This window comes from Bombina bombina, chromosome 6, assembly GCF_027579735.1.
Source record: "Bombina bombina isolate aBomBom1 chromosome 6, aBomBom1.pri, whole genome shotgun sequence".
NCBI classification, from domain to species: domain Eukaryota; kingdom Metazoa; phylum Chordata; class Amphibia; order Anura; family Bombinatoridae; genus Bombina; species Bombina bombina.
Genome location: NC_069504.1, coordinates 137,086,252 through 137,110,416, shown reverse-complemented (window position 1 = coordinate 137,110,416; position 24,165 = coordinate 137,086,252).

Below are 24,165 nucleotides of genomic sequence, written 5' to 3'. Positions count from 1 at the left end.
TACCGTGGAACTCTTCAATACTTAATCCGTTGGAAGGGATTCTCTGAGGAGAATGACTCTTGGGAACCTTCCTCGAATGTTCATGCTCCCAAATTGGTATCCCTGTTTCACAGGAGGAATCCAGAACGACCTAGATTCGTAGCTGCGGGGCACCTACCCTGAGGTGGGGGGTATGTCATGGATTTCCTTATTCCTTTCTGTCCCTTTAATTTTTACCTGTGCTCACACCTAGCAAGGTTATTTAAAGCCTGTTTTCAATGTATCGAAATCCTCCAAAGTATATTAATGGTTTGTGCATTCATTGGAAGCCTGGTGTAAATTAGCGCACAATGTCTTCTAATACTTTTTATAAGACACAAAAATATTTTCTGCAGCCAAGTGTAACACACAATCAGAAACAGAATACTTCCGACAGCAAATTTATTGGTTTGCAACCTTGCGCAAACCAAATTTTGGCTCAGTGGAAATGAGCGCTTATAAAGTATACTCTGGGTTTGCATGTTATGATTATAAAGTGTCATGGATTTCCTTATTCCTTTCTGTCCCTTTAATTTTTACCTGTGCTCACACCTAGCAAGGTTATTTAAAGCCTGGACACGCCTCCCTCCCTGCTTCAGTATTGTTTCCAGTTTAGCATACAGCTTCACAGACCTGCTGCAGGGATTTTCCTCTCTCTGTTCAAGTCTAACTATCTGAAGGTATTTAAACCTTTTCTAATACGGAGCCTACTAGAGCAACTGAAAGAGACTTATATGCTAAGTCTGAACATTTCTAATTTGGATTAACAAACACCGCTGCTGCATTATTTTCCTGCTTAATTGCCTCTGGCAGATCAAGTGTTTTCCAAACCGCAACTGCAGTCTCATCCGATATAAGTTGTGAACTTTATAACTTTGTACAGACGCTTAACTTACATTGGACCACACTCACAGGATACCTCCTCATATTCCTCTTCACACGCTTCAGGAGTAGCGTGATAAACTTCAGTCTGAACTTTTGTGAGTAACGCTACAGCACAGCACTTAATACCTGCTCCACCCATCTGCCTGTCAGCTCTCACAAACAGCACAGCTATCAGCGTGTATCACACTTCAATTGACTAACAGCCTACTGCATCTGTAATGACTTAACGCTCCTTCTGTGTACTCAGTGACTATCAGGAAAAGTGTATCCCATCCACGGTGCGTTTGGTTAACAACTGCTGTGCAACCTGATTCAGAAATACTGATCAGGAATTTAAATCAAATAGTAACTTTCAGCTGCCATACAGACAGATACATTGTAACTTCCTCATTGTATCTTAAAGTAAGGCATACAATCATATATTTTCCGCAGTTGAGATCCACAACCACATTCAGCTCATTACATAAAGTTATTGCATTAGCCTTATATATGGTTTGCATTGGATAGCACAACACTGAAAGATGCAGCTGTTGAGGAATCATATTATTAGTTATTAATAACCTTGCTAATATTGTATAACTGTATTTGCTGCCTTATTCTGATGTAGCATATACATGCTGCACTATAATTTATCACAACCATTGTTTTATTATTGATGACTGTATGTTTTCATAATGTTTGTTACTTGTTCACTATTGTTAAAGGAACTTTCGGCTAGATTACAAGTCTTGCGTTAGGCTTAAAAAGCAGCGTTTGCCAGTCCACTGGTATTACGAGTCTTGAAGGTACAAGTGTACCGCTCACTTTTTTGGCCAGACTTGGAAATACCGAAAATCCACATCAATTGCATATCCTCTTTTTTCAATGGGACTTGCATAGCTCTGGTATTACGAGTCTGCCAAAAAGTAAGCGGTAGACCCTCTCCTGTCAAGACTGGTACCGCATTTTAAAGTCAGAAGTTAAGAGTTTTACACTACAACACCGTAGCATAAAACTCTTAACTAAAGTGCTAAAAAGCACACTAACACCCATAAACTACCTATTAACCCCTAAACTGAGGCCCTCCCACATTGCAAACACTAAAATTAAATTTTTAACCCCTAATCTGCCGAACCAGACATCGCCGCCACTATAATAAATATATTAACCCCTAAACCGCCACACTCCCGCCTTGCAAACATTATTTAAATATTATTAACCCCTAATCTGCTGTCACTAACATTGCCGACACCTACCTACATTTATTAACCCCTAATCTGCCGCCCCCAACGTCGCCGCCACTATACTAAAGTTATTAACCCCTAAATCTAATTCTAACCCTAACCCTAACCCCCCTAACTTAAATAAAATTTAAGTAAATCTAAAGAAAATTCCTATCATTAACTAAATAATTCCTATTTAAAACTAAATACTTACCTATAAAATAAACCCTTAGCTAGCTACAATATAACTAATAGATACATTGTAGCTAGCTTAGGGTTTATTTTTATTTTACAGACAAGTTTGTATTTATTTTAACTAGGTACAATAGTTATTAAATAGTTATTAACTATTTAATAACTACCTAGCTAAAATAAATACAAAGTTACCTGTAAAATAAAGAGTTTAGAAGTAAAAAAGAGGGTGCCACGTAGCGTAATAAAGTTTGATCAAAAGCAAACTGTGAAGAATCAAAAAGGCTTACCAAAGAGATATGCACCGTACTGTGATCGGTGCTATCGGGCAGACTAACACTCTCAGTGGTTAGTACACTGGTGAATCTGTGGTCTGCTGCGTCTGGACAGAGGCAAGTGGATTCTGTCAGACTTTGTGCCGGGTGAACAACTTTCTTGTCAAGCGTGGTATCGCAATGCTGCAGACAGTGTAAAAAATGTTGGCCCTTGCAACGTGAGAATCAAAGTGAAGGACAACTTCCATGAATATAAAATATATTTATTCCATACAAGTACCGCTACGCGTTTCTCGACCGTAACTGGTCATTTCCTCAGGCATGAAACAATAGATCATCATCCAGACGCAGCAGACCACAGATTCACCAGTGTACTAACCACTGACAGTGTTAGTCTGCCCGATAGCACCGATCACAGTACGGTGCATATCTCTTTGGTAAGCCTTTTTGATTCTTCACAGTTTGTTTTTTTTTTTTTTGTTTTTTTTTTATTTTTTATTGAGGTTGAAAACAGGTTACAACATACATGTCATGCTTCAAGAAGTATGTTAATACAGGAAAGAATCAACAAAATTATGTCCAACATACTTTCAGAGATATAGTCATAACCATTGTAACACCAAGGAATTTAAACATACAGAACAAGTACCTCACATTTTCAAATTTAGTTTTGCTTGAAAACATTCTGAAGGTATGCATGACTAATATTATAGGATAGAGAATCAGGGGATTCCCTTATGTCTTGAAACAATCCATAATCATACTGTATACTTATGTTACCGCTTAGATGAATTTAATGAGTGCTACATTGATACTTGAAAGACTCAAGGGAAGCATTTTATAAACATGCATGACTGGTCTTGTAGTAGAGAGAAGAGAGAAAATAAAATGAAGAGATTCCATAGGGGCTACAGGATGATTTGAGTATACATAGGAGGAATCTTCAAACTCTACTAAAATACTTTAACACAATCTGTAGACATATATAACTAGTGACACAATATAGGTTAGATGTGGGGATGTCACATTAAAACTTTTACTATTTAGAGTTGCGGTACATACTAGATAAACCCGAGGGTATGCATGACTAGTTTTATAAGATAGAGAGTTAGGGGATTCCCTTATAACTTGAACCAATCCAAAGTCATACTGTATGCTTGTGTTACTGCATAAATAAATTTGATGAGTGCTGTATTAATACTTGTGAAACTCAAGGGAAACATTTTATAAACATGCATAACTAGCTTTGTAATAGAAAAAACAGAGAAAATAAAATATAGAGATTCCATAGGAGCTACAAGGAGATTTGAATATACATAGGAGGAATCTCACAACTTCAAACTCCATTACAATACTTTAAAACATTCTGTAGACATATATGGCTGGTGACACAATATAGGTGAGATTAAGGAATGTCACATTAATACTGTTACTATATAAAGTTGCGGTACATGCTAGATAGACCGCGTGAGTGGCCCTCCTGAACAAGGAGGTACATTATCTAGGGATGGGGGGGGGGGGAGGAGGTGGTCATTTGAATGTGATTAGTAATATAAACTAAACACTATGACAAGAGGGTAATTGTTAATAGTAAACATTAACAAAGGAGTGGCTCAGCATATAGGGAGATTTATGGAAGTATATAGACATTTGGTACCTGTCAGACTGATCTGTAATGTAATATAAGTATTCATGTCATGATAAGATGGGGGAGACCAATTACAGTAGGAGTTTGCAATTGTAAGCTAGATAGGACAAACTAAGTTTGGAGTTATAAGATAATATGAACAGTTATCATGTAAAGATAAAAGCTTGTTTCTCATAAATGTACTGGGCATGGTAAGAACTAGAGTGAATGTTAGCACCAAAGAGTTTGGCTATCATAGTATTAGTTCACCTTAGAGATCAGTATGTCACATATGCAGGATTTTCAGAAAAGAGACGTGTAAGTGAGACAGTCTCTGATAGTCTAAACCATGATTACATGGTTGGGTAATTAGAGAATAAGTCTACCACAGGGCATGGGCCCTATGCCCTATAGTATTAGACATAGAGACCTAACATACAGTCGAGCACAAACAGAATAAAATAATTTTTAGGGTAAGTATAATATTGGAAGTGAGTTCGAACTGTACTGATGTTAAAATATTAAGTTTTGAAGACAATGGTGGGGGGGTAGTGGTTACTGATGTGTAGTAAGTAGCTTATATGTTAATTATATAGTCGGCTAATGTTATACCCGGCTCGATAGAGCCTCAAGTTCCAGATTCGCAGGGTTGACTCAGCTCATGGAGCTTAATTGCAGTGCGGTGTATAATAAAGTCCTTAGAGGTACTAGTAATGCAGGACCTACCTGCACCAGAGACATTGTAGTAGATTTTTAGCTAAAATTATGTGTCACAGTAAATCTATGTGCGTCACTGTAAGTTATGGATTTGCCTATTGTACCATGAGTTAGACCGGAAGAGCACTTAGCAAGATACTTGTGGGCTAAACAGCCAAACCTAATGACAGATTAATTGTAGCCTCTAATCTCTTTGCAGATCTGCCAAGCTTCAATTAGTTAGGAAGGTAATTTGGGTTAAATCTATTAAACTTAATGTGCTCTGTGATTTAATATTAGTTGCGCTACACAAGTGCAGAAAACGCTTGTACATATAAAGTGGTGTCCAATGCTCAGTATAATGAGAGCAGCTTGAGGGAAATACGGATATATCTACAGTGGATACATCTAGTTTAATAAAGTAAATTACTAGGGTAAACACTATGCAGGTGATGTGCCTGGGTAATTGACGTTAATATAGACATATACACTAGATCTATAACCCAACATGCCTAAAACAAGTAACAGTGAATAACCTTCCCCCCAATAATGTTTAAGATACCTGCCAATGAGCATAAGCATAATTAAACTTGTAATGAAATTTGGAACATCTGAGTCCATGTCTAAGTATGGGCTTTTGGTTAGCTATAGAGCCAGGAATCATCCAGAGGGGTGTCCATAGCGGTAAAGTTTAATTCACATAGGTGCCAAATTAAAGGACCAGCGGTTCACTAGCGACCTGTCCACAACATCGGGTATGGCAAGAGCTTCAGGGTGTTTAGCCTACACCTTGTTTTTGGCGGACCAGTGGAATGAGGAGCCTCTCTGCTAAACATGCCAAATTGTCGCTTCTGCTTCCAAGGTAGCCCGTCTCCGCTAATAAGGCATTGAAATATGTTGCCCCACTAGCCCGATCCTCACATGGCTGAATACAAGAGCAGCTGCAGGCCATAGTGTAGAAAGCTTGATTTCTCGCCGGGATATTGCGATCTGTAGCATTGATGTGGGGTATGTTGATCTTTGGGTGAACTGCTACGCTAGGTTTGTCTGCAGCATCCGGCTTTTTCCCGCGGGCCATATCCGTGATCTGCTTTGCTTGCGAGGCACTCCGCAACTGACGATAAGCTGGTGGTGAGTGCTTGGCCTTCAGGGCGCCCACTTTCCTTGGAGCAGTTGTAGAAGTAAGTAAGTGGGCAGCGCATACTGCAACCTCCGTAGCGGTCTGTTGGGGCGGCATAGATAGGAAGTGTTCAAACATCTCTCTGCACCCATCAATCAGGCTATGCATTTCCTCCAGAATACACTCTGCCGCCTCCATGCGTAGGCAGGGTGTTGGGCTTCCAGCTAGGGAGTAAATAAGTAGCTTCCGGCCTGTCACCTTTCCCTCTGTATGTATTGCCTAGGCCGCAAGATGGCTGCTTAGGAACCTGTTGTCAATATTACCCGTGTCAGGGTAGTGAGGATCTGTCCATGTGGGGTTCCTCTTTGTAAGGGTAGTTGATCAGGGACAAACGAGCTTTCTAAGCTTTGAAAATATCTGTAAAAATAAGTTTGGACGATCGCTGGAAATGTATTTTATATAGAATACAGCCGGAGCTGCTGTAATGTGCGACCGTCCATCTGCAAAGCTGGCTCCGCCCCTCCACAGTTTGCTTTTGATCAAAATGTATTACGCTATGTGGCGCCCTCTTTTTTACTTCTAAATTCTACAGAATCCCCATACCGAGGATCAGAAGAGCATCCACCATGGATTTGTGTTCCACTCCATTTTTGTTACTTAGGAGCCATCCGTTTTTTGTCCATCTACTCATCTGATTGACGGTTTGTGCACAGACTGGTATACCAATCATTCAGCGCACCCCTTATTTGGTTCCCTTTCAGGGTTCTGAATTTGACTCTTAACCTGTAAAATAAAACCTAACCTAAGATACAATTACACCTAACACTACACTATAATTAAATTAATTCCCTAAATTAAATACAATTAAATAAAATAATATAAAATTATCTAAAGTACAAAATAAAACAAACACTAAATTACAGAAAATAATAAACAAATTACAAGATTTTTAAACTAATTACACCTAATCTAATCCCCCTAACAAAATAAAAAAGCTCCCCTAAAATAAAAAAGCCCTACCCTACACTAAATTACAAATAGCCCTTAAAAGGGCCTTTTGCGGGGTATTGCCCCAAAGTAATCAACTCTCTTACCTGTAAAAAATTACAAATCCCCCCAACATTAAAACCCACACAATCAACCCTACTCTAAAACCCACCCAATACCCCCTTTAAAAAACCTAACACTAACCCCTTGAAGATCACCTTACCGGGAGAAGTCTTCATCCAACAGGGCCGAAGTCCTCAACGAAGCCGGGAGAAGTCTTCATCCAAGCCGGGCAAAGTGGTCCTCCAGACGGGCAGAAGTCTTCATCCAGACGGCATCTTCTATCTTCATTCATCCGGTGCAGAGCGGGTCCATCTTCAAAACATCCAACGCGGAGCATCCTCTTCATCCGACGGCTAAGACTGAATGAAGGTTCCTTTAAATGACATCATCCAAGATGGCGTCCCTTCAATTCCGATTGGCTGATAGAATTCTATCAGCCAATCGGAATTAAGGTAGAAAAAATCCTATTGGCTGATGCAATCAGCCAATAGGATTGAGCTGGCATTCTATTGGTTGTTCCAATCAGTCAATAGAATGCAAGCTCAAGCCTATTGGCTGATTGGCAATAGCCAATAGGATTTCTTCTACCTTAATTCCGATTGGCTGATAGAATTCTATCAGCCAATCGGAATTGAAGGGACACCATCTTGGATGATGTCACTTAAAGGTACCTTCATTCTGTGTTAGCCGTCGATTGAAGAGGATGCTCTGCGTCAGATGTCTTGAAGATGGACCCGCTTCACGCTGGATGGATGAAGATAGAAGATGCCATCTGGATGAAGACTTCTGCCCGTCTGGAGGACCACTTCGCCCGGCTTGGATGAAGACTTCTTCCGGCTTCATTGAGGACTTCGGCCCGGTTGGGTGAAGACTTCTCCCGGTAAGGTGATCTTCAAGGGGTTAGTGTTTTAGAGTAGGGTTGGTTTTGTGGGTGGTGGGTTTTAATGTTGGGGGATTTGTAATTTTTTTTACTTGTAAGAGAGCTGATTACTTTGGGGCAATGCCCCGCAAAAGGCCCTTTTAAGGGCTATTTGTAATTTAGTGTAGGGTAGGGCTATTTTGTTATTTTTGGGGGGCTTTTTTATTTTGTTAGGGGGATTAGATTATGTGTAATTAGTTTAAAAATCTTGTAATTTGTTTATTATTTTCTGTAATTTAGTGTTTGTTTTTTTTGTACTTTAGATAATGTTATTTAATTGTATTTAATTTAGGGAATTAATTTAATTATAGTGTAGTGTTAGGTTTAATTCTAACTTAGGTTAGGTTTTATTTTACAGATTTGTCTTTATTTTAACTAGGTAGTTATTAAATAGTTAATAACTATTTAGTAACTATTCTACCTAGTTAAAATAAATACAAACATGCCTGTAAAATAAAAATAAATCCTAAAATAGCTACAATGTAACTATTAGTTATATTGTAGCTATCTTAGGGTTTATTTTATAGGTAAGTATTTAGTTTTAAATAGGAATAATTTAGTTAATTATAGTCATTTTATTTAGATTTCTTTTAATTATATTTAAGTTAGGGGGTGTTAGGTTTAGGGTTAGACTTAGGTTTAGGTGTTAATAACTTTAATATAGTGGCGGCGACGTTGGGGCGGCAGATTAGGGATTAATAAATGTAGGTAGGTGGCGTCGATGTTAGGGCCGGCATATTAGGGGTTAATAATATTTAACTAATGTTTGCGAGGCAGAAGTGCAGCGGTTTAGGGGTTAATATGTTTATTATAGTGGGGGTGACATTGGGGGCAGCAGATTAGGGGTTAATAAATGTAGGTAGGTGGCGGCGACATTGGGGGTGGCAGATTAGGGGTTAATAAATATAATGTAGGTGTCGGCGATATTGGGGGCAGCAGATTAGGAGTTCATAAGTATAATGTAGGTGGCGGCGGTGTCCGGGGCGGCAGATTAGGGGTTAATAATATAATGTAGGTGTCGGCGATGTCGGGGGTGGCAGATTAGGAGTTAATAAGTGTAAGATTAGGGGTGTTTAGACTCGGGGCTCATGTTAGGGTGTTAGGTGTAGACATAAAATGTATTTCCCCATAGGAATCAATGGGGCTGCGTTAAGGAGCTTTACGCTGCTTTTTTGCAGGTGTTAGACTTTTTTTTTGTCAGCTCTCCCCGTTGCTTCCTATGGGGAAATTGTGCATGAGCACATTACACCAGCTCACCGCTAACGTGAGCAGCGCTGGTATTGGAGTGCGGTAAGGAGCAAAATTTTGCTCAACGCTCACTTCTTGTCTGGGTTGTAAAAATCCATAATACCCCCGCTGTCTGCAAGTGAGCGGTGAGCATAAACTGCTCGTTAGCACCGCATAGCCTTTAACGCCAAACTCGTAATCTAGCCGTTTATCTGTAATATATGAATTGCAGTATTTTATCCTAATTATATCCACTTAATTAGCAAGTCAGACAATTTTATCCAGCGTGTAAATATGTGTTTATCTAAATCTTTTAAAGATTATAATAATAGATTATAAATAATTTGAGTGATTTGCCACTTAAAATACCATGACAGGAATGGAATAGCTTAAAATTTAAAAATCCTACTTAAAGAAATACAAAATACTTCACAATGGAATAAATTAGAATGAAGGACCCAGTGTGACACTCTAATAATGAGTCAATATTATTATTAATGCTAATTTGTAAAGTGCCACCAAATTCTTTAGCGCTGGTAAATAAGAAGGCTATGCAATAAAAACTTTCATGTTAAAATAATACAGGTGCATCAAACAGACTAAACTAAACAAACTAATACAGGAGTGAACGTGAATAAAAGATAAAATAATTTGTACACTTACAAAACAAATATCAAATCTAAATACATAATTGTATACAAATAACAAATAGGGATATGAATAGAAAGTCAAATTGTCTGTGAGTGTCTGTAATTGAAAGAGGTATAGTAAAATGTTGATGGCCTAATGTTTGATTGTAGTGCCTCTTGTACACCTCACAAAAAGAGAATATATAATAGTGAAGTATGTTAAAGTACAAGGAACAGGTGGAGGGGATAAGTACTCGCACTGTAATGAGCTATCACTGGGCTCTTAGCAAACTAACGGCTAGATTTAGAGTTCTGCGGCCAAAGGGGTGCGTTAGCTACGCATGCTTTTTTTCCCCCACACCTTTTAAATACCGCTGGTATTTAGAGTTCACAGAATGGCTGCGTTAGGCTCCAAAAAAGGGAGCGTAGAGCATATTTAACGCCACTGCAACTCTCGATACGAGTGGTGCTTACGGACGCGGCCAGCTTAAAAAACGTGCTCGTGCACGATTCCCCCATAGAAAACAATGGGGCTGTTTGAGCTGAAAAAAAACCTAACACCTGCAAAAAAGCAGCGTTCAGCTCCTAACGCAGCCCCATTGTTTACTATGCACCTAACACCCTAACATGTACCCCGAGTCTAAACACCCCTAACCTTACACTTATTAACCCCTAATCTGCCGTCCCCGCTATCGCTGACCCCTGCATATTATTATTAACCCCTAATCTGCCGCTCCATACACCATCGCAAGCTACATTATAGCTATGTACCCCTAATCTGCTGCGCCTAACACCGCCGACCCCTATATTATATTTATTAACCCCTCATCTGCCGCCCCCAACGTCGCCTCCACCTGCCTACACTTATTAACCCCTAATCTGCCGAGCGGAATGCACCGCTACTATAATAAAGTTATTAACCCCTAATCCGCCTCACTCCCGCCTCAATAACCCTATAATAAATAGTATTAACCCCTAATCTGCCCTCCCTAACATCGCCGACACCTAACTTCAAGTATTAACCCCTAATCTGCCGATCGGAGCTCACCGCTACTCTAATACATTTTTTAACCCCTAAAGCTAATTCTAACCCTAACCCTAACACCCCCCCTAAGTTAAATATAATTTTATTCTAACGAAATAAATTAACTCTTATTAAATAAATTATTCCTATTTAAATCGAAATACTTATCTGTAAAATAAACCCTAATATAGCTACAATATAAATTATAATTATATTGTGGCTATTTTAGGATTAATATTTATTTTACAGGCAACTTTGTATTTATTTTAACCAGGTACAATAGCTATTAAATAGTTAATAACTATTTAATAGTTACCTAGTTAAAATAATTACAAAATTACCAGTAAAATAAATCCTAACCTAAGTTACAATTAAACCTAACACTACACTATCAATAAATAAATTAAATAAACTACCTACAATTATCTACAATTAAACCTAACACTACACTATCAATAAATTAATTAAATACAATACCTACAAATAAATACAATTAAATAAACTAACTAAAGTACAAAAAATAAAAAAGAACTAAGTTACAAAAAATAAAAAAATATTTACAAAAATTAGAAAAATATTACAACAATTTTAAACTAATTACACCTACTCTAAGCCCCCTAATAAAATAACAAAGACCCCGAAAATAAAAAAATGCCCTACCCTATTCTAAAATTAAAATAGAAAAGCTCTTTTACCTTACCAGCCCTGAAAAGGGCCCTTTGCGGGGCCTGCCCCAAAGAATTCAGCTCTTTTGCCTGTAAAAAAAAACATACAATACCCCCCCAACATTACAACCCACCACCCACATACCCCTAATCTAACCCAAACCCCCCTTAAATAAACCTAACACTAAGCCCCTGAAAATCTCCCTACCTTGTCTTCACCTCACCGGGTCCCGATCTGTCCAGAAGAGCCTCCGATGTCTTGATCCAAGCCCAAGCGGGGGGCTGAAGAGTGACGTACATCCTCGAGCTGAAGTCTGGATCCAAGCTGTGGCTGAAGAAATCCATCATCGGGCTGAAGTCGGAAGTCCATCATCGGGATGAAGTCTTCTATCAAGCAGCATCTTCAATCTTCTTTATTCCGGAGCAGAGCCATCTTCTTCCCAGCCGACGCGGATCCATGCTCTTCTAACGACGCCTACTCGCCGAATGACGGTTCCTTTAAATGACGTCATCCAAGATGGCGTCCCTCAAAATTCTGATTGGCTGATGGATTCAGCCAATCAGATTGAGCTCGCATTCTATTGGCTGTTCGGATTGAACTTGAATCTGATTGGCTGACTCCATCAGCCAATCAGAATTTTCCTACCTTAATTCCTATTGGCTGATAGAATCCTATCAGCCAATCGGAATTCGAGGGACGCCATCTTGGATGACGTTATTTAAAGGAACCGTCATTCGGCGAGTAGGCGTCGTTAGAAGAGGATGGATCCGCGTCGGCTGGGAAGAAGATGGCTCCACTTCGCTCCGGAATAAAGAAGATTGAAGATGCTGCTTGACAGAAGACTACATCCTGATGATGGACTTCCGATTTCAGCCCGATGATGGATTTCTTCAGCCGCCGCTTGGATCCAGACTTCAGCCCGAGGATGGACATCACTCTTCAGCCCCCCACTTGGGCTTGGATCAAGACATCGGAGGCTCTTTTGGACAGATCGGGACCCGGTGAGGTGAAGACAATGTAGGGAGATCTTCAGGGGCTTAGTGTTAGGTTTATTTAAGGGGGGTTTTGGTTATATTAGGGGTATGTGGGTGGTGGGTTGTAATGTTGGGGGGGGGGTATTGTATGTGTTTTTTTTCCATGCAAAAGAGCTGAATTCTTTGGGGCATGCCCCGCAAAGGGCCCTTTTCAGGGCTGGTAAGGTAAAAGAGCTTTGAACTTTTTAAATTTAGAATAGGGTAGGGCATTTTTTTATTTTGGGGGCTTTGTTATTTTATTAGGGGGCTTAGAGTAGGTGTAATTAGTTTAAAATTGTTGTAATATTTTTCTAATGTTTGTAAATATTTTTTTATTTTTTGTAACTTAGTTCTTTTTTATTTTTTGTACTTTAGTTAGTTTATTTAATTGTATTTATTTGTATGTATTTTATTTAATTAATTTATTGATAGTGTAGTGTTAGGTTTAATTGTAACTTAGGTTAGGATTTATTTTACAGGTAATTTTGTAATTATTTTAACTAGTTAACTATTAAATAGTTATGAACTATTTAATAGCTATTGTACCTGGTTAAAATAAATACAAAGTTGCCTGTAAAATAAATATTAATCCTAAAATAGCTACAATATAATTATAATTTATATTGTAGCTATATTAGGGTTTATTTTACAGGTAAGTATTTAGCTTTAAACAGGAATAATTTATTTAATAAGAGTTAATTTATTTCGTTAGATTTAAATTATATTTAACTTAGGGGGGTGTTAGGGTTAGGGTTAGAATTAGCTTTAGGGGTTAAAAAATTTATTAGAGTAGCGGTGAGCTCCGATCGGCAGATTAGGGGTTAATGCTTGAAGTTAGGTGTCGGCGATGTTAGGGAGGGCAGATTATGGGTTAATACTATTTATTATAGGGTTATTGAGGCGGGAGTGAGGCGGATTAGGGGTTAATAACTTTATTATAATAGCGGCGCGGTCCGGTCAGCGGTGTTAGGGGTTAATAAGTGTAGGTAGGTAGCAGCGACGTTGGGGGCGGCATATTAGGGATTAATAAATATAATATAGGGGTCGGCGGTGTTAGGGGCAGCAGATTAGGGGTTCATAGGGATAACGTAAGTGGCGGCGGTGTATGGAGCAGCAGATTAGGGGTTAAACATTTTTAATAGAGTGGCGGCGATGTGGGGGGACCTCGGTTTAGGGGTACATAGGTAGTTTATGGGTGTTAGTGTACTTTAGAGCACAGTAGTTAAGAGCTTTATAAACCGGCGTTAGCCCAGAAAGCTCTTAACTACTGACTTTTTTCTGACTTAGATTTCTAACGCTCACTTCAGCCACAACTCTAAATACCGGCGTTAGAAAGATCCCATTGAAAAGATAGGATACGCAATTGACGTAAGGGCATCTGCGGTATGGAAAAGTCGCGGCTGCAAAGTGAGCATTAGACCCTTTCCTGACTGACTCCAAATACCAGAGGGCAGTAAAAACCAGCGTTAGGAGCCTCTAACGCTGGTTTTCACGGCTACCGCCCAACTCTAAATCTAGCCGTAAGAGCCTAGTGATAGGTCCTTACAGTGTGAGTACTTATCCACTCCACCTGTCCCTTGTATTTTAACATATTTCACTATTATATATTCTCTTTTTTTGAGGTGTACAAGAGGCACTACAATCAAACATTCATGGGGGCCGATTTATTAATGTCTGGCGGACATGATATGCTGCAGTGTATCATGTCCGCCAGACATCGCTGAATGCGGACTGGGGGTGTCAATCAACCCGATCGTATGCGATCGGGTTGATTGCTGTATGCCGCTCAGAGGCGGCGGACCAGTTAAGGAGCAGCGGTCTTAAGGCTCGTGTGGAAACAGGGCAAGTTGGCCCAATTTGGGGGATAGTAAATCAGCCCCATGCTGTCAACCATTTACTATACCTCTTTCAATAACAGACACTCACAGCCAATTGGACTCTCTATACATATCCTTATTTGACTTTTTTTGTATACACTTATTTATTTATTTAGTTTTAATAAAGGAGTAGAGCTCACAATCTACAGGTTGAAGGGTGGGAGACATAAGGTATGGTATAAATTGTCATTTGTCACATGGATTATTGTTGTAGCAGTAATATAAGGTGGTTCTGATTTATTTTAGAATGAAGAAAGTTTTTAGCAGACACAAGGCTCACTATATGATTTCCATGTTTTTCAGCATTATTTGTCTTCTGTTATCAGTAATTTTAATACCAGAATATATTATTTCCATACACAATTTATTATTTTATTATTATTCTTTATTTATAAAGCGCCAACAGATTCCGCAGCGCTGTCCATGGGTAACAAAGATAAAAGGACAGTACAATATGAGACACCAGACAACATTTAACAAACAAATACAGGGGGAATCGGGAGCCCTGTTCCGTGGGAACTTAAAATCTAAATGGGTAGGTGGGTGAGAAATAGGAGGTGGCGACTGCAAAGGTGGGATTGATGTTAGTGTGGAGTTAGATGCGGGGAACTAATAGGCAAGTGGAATTCATTAGTTACTGATTTGGTGATAGGCTTCCCTGAACAAGAAAGTCTTTTGGGAGCATTTAAAGGAGGAGAGTTTGGGATAAAGTCTGACAGCTCGAGGAAGTGCGTTTCAGAGGGTTGGTGTTGCACAAGAGAAGTCATGTAGTCTAGCATGGGAGGAGGTGATGGTAGAAGATGCAAGGAGTAGATTGTTGATAGATCTTAGGGGACAGGTTGGAGTATATTTATTGTTGAGTGAGGACAGGTAGGGGGGCTGCATTGGTAAGGGATTTGTAGGTCAGAGTGAAAATTTTGAATTTAATTCTGCTGTGAATGGAGAGCCAGTGATGGAACTCACAGAGGGGTGCAGCGGATACAGAGTGTCGGGAGAGGTGGATTAGCCTAGCAGAGGCATTTAGGATGGATTGAAGGGGGAGAGGTGGGAGAGAGGAAGGCCCGTTAGTAGGTTACTACAATAGTCAAGTCTGGATATTACTAGGGAATTGATTAGCTGTTTAGTAGTTTCAGCACTCAGAAAAGGACGAATTTTGGAGATATTGCGTAGGTGGTTGCGACAGGATGAAGAGAGTGATTGGATGTGGGGTATGAAGGACAGATTGGAGTCAAGTGTAACTCCTAGGCAGTGGACTTGGGGTGATGGGGTGATAGTGGTGTCACTAACAGTGATAGTAAAGTTAGAAACTGGAGTAGAATTAGATGGGGGGATTAGAAGAAGCTCAGTCTTGGACATGTTGATTTTCAGGTGGTGAGAAGCCATCCAGGAAGAAATGCCAGATAAGCAGTCACTGATGTAGGAATGGACAGAAGGAGAGAGTGCAGGGGTGGATAGGTAGATCTGAGTATCATCAGCATAGAGGTGATAGTTGAAGCCATAGCTACTGATAAATTTACCTAGTGAGGAAGTATAAATAGAGAAGGGTAGAGGACCTAGAACAGAGTCTTGAGGTACTCCAACAGACAGAGGCAATGAAGACGAGGAGTCGCCAGCAAATGAGACAGAAAAGGACCTATTAGAGAGATAAGAGTGGATCCAGGAGAGGGCAATGTCACAGAGCCCAAGGGAGCTGAGAGTCCGCTGGAGGAGGGGATGGTCAACAGTGTCAAAGGCAGCAGACAGGTCAAGTAAGATAAGTATAGAATAGTGGCCATTGTTTTTAGCAGAAAGAAGATCGTTAGTAACCTTGGTAAGGGCAGTCTCAGTTGAGTGTTGGGGATGGAAGCCAGATTGCAGGGGGTCAAGCAATGAGTTGGAGGATAGGAAGTGGGCTAGGCGATCAAAAACTATTTTTTCCAGGACTTTTGAAGCTAGCGGAAGCAGTGATATGGGGCGGTAGTTTACAGGTGAATTGGGGTTGAGGGAAGGTTTTTGAGGAAGGGGGTGACCTTTGCATGTTTGAAGGATGATGGAAATGAACCAGTAGTGAGGGATCGGTTATTGTTAGTTTAAGTTATTAATACTATTTTTGGCTCATATATTGTATGTGATACATGTTAGTAATACAGCCTGATTAAACAAACATTTTTGTGCATCTTAGAATTGCATTGCTTTGTATTTTATCTTGTTTTTAACAAAAATATATATATATTTTTTTTTTAAAACTTTATTTATAGAAAAGAATCCAAGACATACAAAATAAGTACAATCACATTGGTATACTAGGTTTCGATATCAACATATGCAGAATAAGACATATAAGGCAGTGATCGTGTTAAAAGGCCCAATACTGAAATGAAATCATCATGCATGTACTTGGACTCACTTTTTATCAAAAATATCTAAATAAACAGACAAACAAAGGGAAGAAAAAGGAAGAAAAAGAAAAGGGAGAAAGCATACTAAGATAAGGAAAGAAAAAGAATAGCGTAGAAGGAAAAATGGAAAGATCAACAAACAACAAATATGCTCATACTCACCCAGGGTACCTCCGGATCCCCCCCATCCAGCCAACACCACGCCTCCGCAAATGAAAGGAATTCTCAACAGTTTGAATCAGTGGAAAGACACCAGTTGCCCTTTAGATTTTCGTTTAAGACATACAGACTGTTTTTAAAGGGAAGGAGAACTCTATCCCTAACTATGTTTGGTAGCTGCATCAAATATACCTCCCATTTAAGAAGAAACCTCTTCACTCTTTTCTCAGGGTCTCCCCTTGTGTCTGCCTGCTCAATTAACATCTGAGTATGTACCGCCCTAAGCAGCTGTTGAAATGGAGGGGTTCTCTCTCCCACCCATTCCCTAAGGATAGCCTGTTTAGCTAGCATGAGAACTGTAGTTATAAAAGTGTTGTATTTATGTGTCTGGTCTCTAGGCGTAAGAAAAATCACATACTGTGCTGAGAGGGGTAAAATTTGCTTGGTTAGTTTGCCCAGCCAAAACGAAATCTTCTGCCAGAACCTCTGCACCTTTGGGCACCCCACACAACAGATGAATCCAGTCAGGGGATACCCTGCTACATTTACTGCATAGATCATGTGCCCCTCGAACCCATTTTGCATGCATGCCAGGGGTAATATAAGCTTAGTGCAAGAACTTTAGGTGCGATTCTCTCAATTTTGCAGAGATGGTGCCCTGAATTGCCCTCTCAAAGCTCAAAGTAATCTGCGCTGTGTCCACCTCTAAATCTTCAAAATGAGACCATTTCGATACGATCCCACGCAGAGTGGAATCCTCAAAATGACGATACAACAGAGTATATGTGTGTGTGAGTTTGTAAGGTCCCAGTTTTGCCAAGGCACAAAGTCTGTCTATAGTGGAAGGTTCCTTAGACAACAGTCCCCCTGAAATTAATGTGGAAATGTAATGTCTGCATTGGAAGTACGCAAACCTGTGGGTGCTGGGGAGATCATACTTCACCCGTAAGTCTTGAAAAGGTAGAATGTCAAAGGTCAAGGGATGCAGTAGTTGATAAAGTCTGGTCAGATTCGATTCTTGCCATATCTGAAATGCTTGTGTAGTATAACCAGGAAGGAAGTTGAGGTTACCCTGTATTGGGAGATATTTACTAGTAGATTTCTGCAATCCCCATAGTTTGCAAATCTTGGCCCAGGCTCTCAAGGGGTCCCTAAATAAGATATGATTTTGTACAAATATGGGTAATGATTTAAAATCCGCATGAGGCAAGAAAGCCAAGTGTAGCGGTTTGATGAAGTTAGACTCTAGATTAGGGACTGTGTAAAAGTCATTCCCTACCAGCCTATCCAGTATGAACCTAGAAAGAGCTGCCCAATTATACCACATGATATTAGGAAGACGGAGCCCACCCCCACTCACCAGCATTGACAGAGGAGTCTTACCTATCCTGTGTTTCTTACCCTGCCAAATAAAATTGCCAATGGAAGTCTGCAAGGAGGCAATGTCTTGCTGGGTAAGAAGCAAGGGCAACATCTGCAAGGGGTAAAGAAGCTTAGGCAGAGCAACCATCTTGAAAAGATGCACCCTTCCTGAAAGAGAAAGGGGGAGCTTCACCCAACTCAGCAACATTTGTTTAATATCTTTTACAATCCCACCAAGATTAAGAGAATATAGTTTATGAGGATTGACATGTATGCGAATGCCCAAGTATTTAAAGCAGCCATCAGTAATTGTAAGACCAGTACCCGCCAGATCTGTGTTACAGGAGTTCTGTAACCACGTGACTTCAGATTTGTCGATATTAATCTTATATCCTGAGAACTTGCCAAATTCCTCAATAATATCCAAGAGAGGATGTAAATTGGCACCCGGGTCACCTATGAAGAGCAACAGATCGTCAGCATATAATGAAAGATGCTGCCGTCAGCCGTGTATGTCTAAACCCGCACAATGCTGTCTGATGTAGGATGCTAGGGGCTCGATGGCCAGATCAAAGAGGAGAGGAGAAAGGGGGCACCCCTGTCTCGTACCCCTCTGCAACGCAAAAGAGGGAGAAAGCCCTCCGTTTATTATGAGAGAAGCCTTGGGGGCCATGTACAATTGCTGCAAAAAGTTGGAAAAGTTACCCCGGATACCGAAGTGAGATAGTGATGTGTGTAAATGGTCCCACTCAATGCGATCAAATGCCTTTTCAGCGTCAAGCGCCAAAAGGCAAGCATCTGGCAGTTGAGAGGGGGATTGTGCATGTGCGTTGTACCAATAATGGGTCACCACACCAAGAGTTTTCCTGATGTTCAACACTGACGATCTGCCCTTTACAAAACCAGTTTGGTCGGCATGGACTATCTGTGGTAAAACCGTTGCCAATCTATCCGCCAGGATCTTCGTCAAAAGTTTATAGTCTCCATTTAACAATGAAATGGGGCGATAAGATGAAGTAAGAGTGGGATCCCTATCGGGTTTCAATAAAAGACAGATGTTGGCTTCAGAGAATCTGTCATTTATTTGCTTAGTGCCTGCCAGGTACGCAGAGTATAGGGAAGATAGGACAGGGGCCAGTTCTTCATCCAGTATTTTAAAATATTCGGCGGGTAGCCCGTCAGGGCCCGCCGCCTTGCCCAGCTTGTTCTGCCGAATGGCCTTAAGAACCTCTTGAGGAAGTATCCTAGAGTTCAAGAGGGAGGTCTGGTCCTCCGTAAGAGTAGGGAGTTGCACTGCATCCCAAAACTTGTGTTTTGCTTCTGAATGAATTAAAACAAAAATATTTTTTATATGCACATGTTAGTATAAGTTCCTGTTGGTCACTTGCTAGTATGCGTATCAATCTGGTCTTTGAATTTTACAAATACTGTGTGTGGCATATATTTTGCTGGAGCTTGAGCCCTCTGGCCAATAGAGTCCTAGTAATGAGCTGAAAACAGCTGGTTCTGTGTGTCAGCTGGAGTGAGTCCATGGAGGTTGATTGTAATGCACCTTAGGCAGGTGGTAATTCTGGATGCTTGTGAGGACTGCACTTTCTTAGACTCAGTGAAGTTTAGCTGGGGGACTCTCGAAATGCACAGAAAACCAATCTGCACCATGTGGGTGCCATCTAAAATTTGAGTGAATTTCTTTCTATGCTTTGTTGTGGTCCTGAGTTGTTTTACCCAAGAGGCACACCCTTTTTGTTTTTTCTTTTTTTAGTGTTTACGTATGCTGTGCTGTGACCTGTAAGGAATGCTGCCATCAGGAAGAGAACTTTGTTTCATTTGATGTTTATGGACTTGTCAATTTAATTTGAGTATTTTCAGTTGTTCGCCCTTTTATATGAAATTATAGTGAATTCACACTTGTAGTGGTATACTATATTATATTTGTATCCTTAGGATGGGAGAGGTAGTTAGCTCATCTGAATAGGTGTGTTTTCAAATAGTGCCTGAAACTATACACAGTGGGGTAGAGAGGTAAAAACAGTAGAAGCAGTGAGAGAGAAACATTGGAGGAATGAGAGGCAAGTAGTAATGACAGAAGGTCAAAAGTTAATTGAAGAGGGCAGTTTGGAGAGTATTTGGAGATAAATCAAGTGATATAGATGGGTGTAAGTTTGTTAAGAACTTTATAGGTTATGGTCAGTAATTTTAAACTGTATTCTAGAGTATATGGTGAGCCAGTGTAGACACTGAAAAAAGGGACAGCCAATGTAGATCAGTGACTTAGGTGGGTGAGTCTAGCTGAAGTATTTATGATAGATTGGAAGGGAGAGAGGAGGTTTTGGAAGGCCACTTCCGAGTAGGTTACAGTAGCTAATGTAAGACAAAATAAGAAAAGCAATCAATATGTATGTAGAGTATAGGTTAAGGAATGGGTACATTCTAGATATGTTCCGTGCCCATAGTAGGATATGGGTATCGCTTGTATATGTTGAATGAATAAGAGTTCAGTGTGAGAGATAAATAGGCAAAACTATTCACGAGAAAATTGCAGAGAGACAGTTGGGGACCTGCTTGAATATAGAAGGGAGAAGAAAAGAAGGGAGGTCCTGGTAGCGTTTTTTTTTTTTTTTTATTAATCAGCAACAGGAATGTTTATACATTATTACGGCATCGAAAGGCAAAAAAAAGAAAATACATTTCTTGAATACATAAATAGTGATGTCCCGAACTGTTCGCCGGAGAACAGTTCCCGGCGAACATAGCTTGTTCACGTTCGCCGCCGCAGGTGAACATATGCGATGTTCGATCCGCCCCCTATTCGTCATCATTGAGGAAACTTTGACCCTGTATCTCACAGTCTGTAGACACATTACAGCCAATCAGCAGCAGACACTCACTTCCAGACCCTCCCAGGTCACGGGCAGCAGCCATTTTAGAATCATTGTGATGCAGCTTTTGAATAGAGAAGAGGTTTAGTGTTGCAGCTCCAGATTTTAATGGGAAATTGATAGCTAGGCTAGTGTATTCAGTCTCCACTACAGTCCTGAAGGACTCATCTGATCTCTGCTGTAAGGACAGCACCCCAAAAAGCCCTTTTTAGGGCCACATCAGTCTTTTTTTTCAGTCTTTTTTTTTTTTTTTGCATAGGGCTAGAACTCCAGTCATTTTTTTTTTTGGCATTTGCCTGCCTGCCACCAGCCTGTGTGTGAGCCTCACAGCATATATTGTACCAACTTGCTCACTGCCACCACTCATATCTGGTGTAACATTATTTTAAATTTAAAAAAAAAAACTTTACATTAGTTTGCTAATTGCAAGTTTAATCTAATTTTGTGATTAATTCCTCTGTGCCACCACTCATATCTGGTGGTGTAACATTATTGTAAATTTAAAAAAACAAACAAATTTAAATTAGTTTGTTAGTGTTAATTTCATTTTCCATCAGGCCTGGGTCTCTCAGGCACACAGCATATACTGTTATTAATTGCTCTGTGCCACCCCCACCAAACAAATTTAAATTAGTTTGTTAGTGTTAATTTCATTTTCCATCAGGCCTGGGTCTCTCAGGCACACAGCATATACTGTTATTAATTGCTCTGTGCCACCCCCACCAAACAAATTTAAATTAGTTTGTTAGTGTTAATTTCATTTTCCATCAGGCCTGGGTCTCTCAGGCACACAGCATATACTGTTATTAATTGCTCTGTGCCACCCCCACCACTCATATCTGGTGGTGTAACATTATTTTAAATTTAAAAAACAAAAATTTTACATTAGTTTGCTAATTGCAAGTTTAATCTAATTTAATTTTCCATCAGGCCTGTGTGCCAGGCACCCAGCAAGCATATACTGTGATTAATTTCTCAGTGCCACCACTCATATCTGGTGGTGTAATGGAACATTATTGTAAATTTAGAAAAAACAAATTTACATTAGTTTGTTAGTGTAATCTAATTTAATTTTCCATCAGGCCTGGGTCTCCCAGGCACACAGCATATACTGTTATTAATTGCTCTGTGCCACCCCCACCACTCATAGCTGGTGTAACATTATTTTAAATTTAAAAATTAAAAATTTTACATTAGTTTGCTAATTGCAAATTTAATCTAATTTAATTTTCCATCAGGCCTGTGTGCCAGGCCCACAGCAGCCATATACTGTGATTAATTGCTGTGTGCCACCACTCATATCTGGTGGTGTAACGGAACATTATTGTAAATTTAAAAAAAAAAATTACATTAGTTTGTTAGTGTAATCTAATTTCATTTTCCATCAGGCCTGGGTCTCTCAGGCACACAGCATATACTGTTATTAATTGCTCTGTGCCACCCCCACCACTTATATCTGGTGTAACATTATTTTAAATTTAAAAAACAAAACGTTTACATTAGTTTGCTAATTGCAAGTTTAATCTAATTTCATTTTCCATCAGGCCTGTGTGCCAGGCCCACAGCAAGCATATACTGTGATTAATTCCTCAATGCCACCACTCATGTCTGTTGTAACATTAGTGTTTTGCTTCCTGCTCACAGCGTATACTGTGCCCACTTGCCCAGTGCCACCATTCATATCTTGTTTAATAGTAGTGTAAGTGTACATTTAAAAACAAAAAAAAACTTTTTGGACTGTGAAACATCAGTCTGCTTTTTTGTGTCAGGCTCACAGCTTATACTGGGCCCACTTGCCCAGTGGCACCACTCATATCTTGTTTAATAGTAGTGTAAGTGTACATTAAAAAAAAAAATGACAGGCAGAGGCAGGCCACCCCGCAGGTGCCATCGTGGTCGTGGTGCTGTGATTCCCTTTGGCCCTAGAATAATGCCCAGTGTTCAGAGGCCACGTACCATGAACTCAAAACGTTCTGAGGACATAGTTGACTTTTTAACACAGGACACCCAATATCTTCCGCTCCGAACCTTGACGCACCATCCTCCTCCAGCTTACCTTCGGGCATCACCTCTCAAGTTACCACTCGCCCGCCTGCCACCACCACCAACACTAGCACCACAGCCACTTCACTTGATCTGTCAGAGGAGTTATTTACACATCAGTTGGAAGAAATGAGTGATGCGCAACCATTATTGCCAGAGGATGTAGATAACAGGGATATGTCTCAGTCAGGCAGCATTACACATATGGACGTACAGTGTGATGATGATGATGTTGTACCCGCTGCAGGAGTTTGGTCTGTCACTGTGAAGCGGGCGTAACCCTTACACTACCTGATCGATACAACATCATACCTGATGTTTTAAAGCACATTATTCCAAACAATTTAGGAATGTTAGGTGATTTATGCCCTTTATGGATTAAAACCAGACTCTGCATCAACTATGTAATTTTCCGTGGGAGTTTTGCCATGGATCCCCCTCCGGCATGCCACATTCCAGGTGTTAGTACCCTTGAAACAACTTTCCCATCACTATTGAGGCCAGAAAGAGTCCCTGTGGGTTTTAAAATTCGCCTGCCCATTGAAGTCAATGGGGGTTCGCCCGGTTCGCCGGTTTGCAAACTTTTGCGGGAGTTTGCGTTCGCAGTTCGCGAACCCAAATTTTTAGGTTCGCGACATCACTATACATAAACATATATCTCCATTACGAGTCAATATTAAAATCTTTAACTCTAACGAATCATTCAACTTTTAACAATATAACACACAAACCTGTTGTTGCAATTTTATCTATTATACAGAAAGGAAAAACAAAGCAAAACAAATATCTCTCTTATTATAGCCTGGCTATATATTCCTAACTCTCCTATTATGACCTGGCCACCTAATACATACTCTCTCTCCTATTATAGCTTTAATTTGACTAGGGTCTTCTGCTATAATCTTACTGGATATAAGAGACTTA